This window comes from Elephantulus edwardii, unplaced genomic scaffold, assembly GCF_000299155.1.
Source record: "Elephantulus edwardii isolate Elephantulus edwardi_28Jun2011 unplaced genomic scaffold, EleEdw1.0 scaffold00244, whole genome shotgun sequence".
NCBI classification, from domain to species: domain Eukaryota; kingdom Metazoa; phylum Chordata; class Mammalia; order Macroscelidea; family Macroscelididae; genus Elephantulus; species Elephantulus edwardii.
In genome coordinates this window covers 581,389-585,080 of record NW_006399994.1, presented here as the reverse complement: position 1 = coordinate 585,080, position 3,692 = coordinate 581,389, and the positions used below count along the sequence as shown (strand labels likewise).

The 3,692-nt window shown below is 41.3% G+C and overlaps 1 pseudogene; it reads right to left on the bottom strand.

Annotated features, from left to right (window-relative positions):
* Positions 1–230: 230 nt before the first annotated feature.
* LOC102876020 lies at positions 231–790 on the bottom strand (annotated as a pseudogene).
* Between the last annotated feature and the right edge of the window lie 2,902 nt (positions 791–3,692).

Sequence of the window (3,692 nt, the reverse complement as noted above, 5' to 3'; positions counted from 1 at the left end):
AAATGGGCTCTCCAAGCCCCTCCCCTTTCTCAAGGGGATTGGGTGGAAACTGTGTCAAGGATGTGAGATTTGCAGTGTGTGGGAGGATCTAGTTGGGGCAAGGACTCTGCAGCAGCTGAGGGTTTCTCTCTCTCTTTTAGTGTAATTGCTTGGGCTGGTGGTCCAAGGGGCTCTTATTTTTTGGAGGCCATGTGAACCATCAGGTCGACCACCAGGTTGCTATAGCTAAATTAATTGTCATACTGGGAAATTAGTTTGACAAAGTGGTCGTTCAGGGCAATGCCAGCCCCAACATCAAAGGTGGAAGAGTGGATGTAACTATTAAAGTCACAGGAGACAACCTGGTCTTCAGTGTATCCCAGGATGCCCTTGAGAGCCCTTTCTGATGCCTGCTTTACTACCTTCTTGATGTCACCATATTTGACAGCTTTCTCCAGACAGCAGGTCAGGTCCACAACTGAAACGTTGGGGGTGGGGACACAGAAGCCATGCCGGTATGTTTCCCATTCAGTTCAGGGGTAACCTTGCCTATGGCCTTGGCAGCACCAGTAGATACAGGGATGATATTCTGGGCAGCTCCATGGCCATCACACCACAGCTTTCCAGTCTTCTTTTTAGTCTTCTGGCTGGCAGTGATGGCATGGACTGTGGTCATGAGTCCCTCTGCAATGCCGAAGTTGTCATGGATGACCTTGGCCAGGGGAGCCAAGCAGTTGGTGGTGCAGGAGGCATTGCTGACAATCTTGAGAGAGTTGTTATACTTTTCATGGTTGATGACCATCACAAACATGGGGGCATCAGCAGAAGGAGCAGAGATGATTACCCGTTTGGCACCACACTTCAAGTGAGCCCCAGACTTCTTCAAGGTTGTGAAGACACCAGTGGACTCTACAACATACTCAGCACCAGCATCATGCCACTTGATGTTGGTGGGATCTCATTCCTGTAAGGCAGTGATGGCTTTCCCATTGATGACCAGATTCCCATTCTCAGCCTTGACAGTGCCATTGAACTTGCCATGGGTGGAATCATATCGGAATATATAAACCATGTAGTTGAGGTCAATCAAGTGATCATAGATGGTGACGACATCCACGTTGCTAAAGTTAAAAGCAGCCCTGGTGACCAGGCACCGAAAGCGGCCAAATCTGTTTACTCCGACCTTCACCATCATGTCTTAAAATTGCGGCTGAGTCTGCACAAGAAGAGAGGGCAACCTGGATCGACGAGGAGCAGAGAGCCAAAACTTATTTTTTTTTTAAGATATCATTATTGTTGTGGTAGTTGTGTACCCATCAAGTCAGAACTGACTCATAGCTGACCCTCTGGCAGTTTTCAGAGACAGTTAATCACATGGGAGGAGACAGCCTATCCTTCTCCTGCAAGATATCACTACTACTCCACCCCCCAAAAGAATTAAAAAAAAAAATGTAGATTTAGTGTAAATTCCAGCAACCATTTTTAAAGAAAAAAGAAAAGTTAATTCTCAACTTTAAATGAGAAGACAAACTCAAACCAATCTCACTGCCTCTGACTTAATTCCAACTCATAGTTGCCCTCCATCACTCATTGTGACCCTCCGTCAAGTTTCTGAGGCTGTGAATCTTGACAGGAAGAGTTATCTCTTTCTCCAGTAGAGCCATTAGTGGTTTCAAACTGCTAACCTTTTGGTAACTTACAACCCACCCAGCCCACTAGGAAGAAAGACAAGAGGTCCCAAACAGCCAAAACAATGATGTAAGAGAAGAACAAAATGAGAGGATGCTCAATTCCTAATTTTAAAATGTTTAAGGCAGATACAAGGCTCTCTGGTGATTTACTGATAAAAATTTGCGCTGTCAACCCAAAGGCAGGCAGTTAGAGTCTACCAGATACTCCACAGGAGAAAGATGGGTGATTTACAGCCCATGAGATTTACAGCCTCTGAAAACCAGCTGGAGGATCAGCTATGAGTTGGTTCTGACTCAAAAGCACATAAAAACATTAAGATGTAGATACAGTCATTAAAACTTCTTGGTACTGGAATAACAATTTACTTAGGCCAGTGGAATAGAAATGGCTCTGGAGGTATACTGGATTAAATATCTATAATTATTGGATTGTTAGCTGAAAGGTTGGTAGTTTGAGTCTACTAGAAACAAGAGGCAGAAAAATGTATTTGTCAAGATTTATAGCCTTGGAAACTGTACGAGGCAGGTTCTACCCTGTCCTATATGACGGAATACAACAGAATAAACACAATGGTGATGAATTTGGTTTGTTTTAATGGAATAGAAATGAAATATATCTTTTTTTTATATCTTTATGTGTATGATTAATTTTTTTAAAAATGAAGCTGCTAAATTGATTCAATGGAGAATGAGGAATGTCTTCAATAAATAGTGCGGGCAAAATTAGATTTCCACGTGCTGAAAAATAGACAGGGTCTTTGCCTCACATCATACAGAAATAAATTGCAAACTAGATTTGGAATCTAAATGTGCAAACTCAAACCATAAAATTCTTCAAAGAATAAGCAGGGGAGAAACACTATAGGTCTAGTTTTCACCAATAAGTTGTATAATATAATAACAAAGACAAACAGAATAAGATAAAATAAATAGGATCTCAATATCATTAATATGACATGCAAGCAAAATATTGCTGACGATTATTTAAAAAACAGCTGGAATATCCTGCAATATAATGTAATGGCTATAATATGCAGGATATTGCTTGCTGAAAATGAGGAGGACTTGAAGTACTTCTTGAAGAAGATCAAGGAATACAGCCTTTGGTATGGATTGCATCTCAATATCAAGAAAACAAAGATTCTTATCACTGGACTGATAGGCAACATTATGATGGATGAGAAGATTAAACTTCATCTTGCTTGGATCCATAGTTAACTAACACTTTTAGTGCCAACAGCCAGGAAATAAAGAGACACACTGCAGTGAGAAAATCTGAAGTTAAGTACCTATTCAAATTATTGAGAAGTAATGATGTCAGTTTGAGAACAAAGGTGCATTTAATTCAGGCCATGGTATTTCTGATCACTTGCTATGCATCTGAGAGCTTGACAATGAATAAGAATGATAGAAGAAGAATTGCTGCCTTTGAGCTGTGATGTTGGAGAAGAGCACTGAGCACCCTATGGACGGCCAAGAGAACAATAAACATATCTTGGAGAGAGTGAAACTGGAGTGCTCTTTGGAGCCAAGGATAATGAAGCTTTGCCTCACATACTTTAGACCTGTTGCTAGGAGAGGCTATTCTTTAAAGAAGGACATGATGCTGGGAAGGGAGGAGGGTTGGTGAAGGAAAGGAAGACCCTTGACCAGGTGGTTTGATGAAGTGACTGCCACAATGGGCTCTTGTATTTCAGGAAGTGTGTAAAGATGGCACAGGATAGGACAGGATTCAGATATTTTGTTCATAGAGTTGGTATGAGTCATACTCAACTGGTCAGCATACAACAACAATAACAGCATAAAAATGGAAAAACTTTTGTTCATCAGAGGAGTTAAACCAAAAAGCTAAATCAAAAAGATAAGTTACAACTGGGAGAATATCTCTGGAACACATAAATCTAACTTGAATCTAGTAACCTATGTTGTTGTTGTTATGTGCCATCGAGTCGCTTGCAACTCATAGCAACCCTATGTACAACAGCCCTAAACTCTGCTCTGTCCTGTGCCAATCGCACCGTC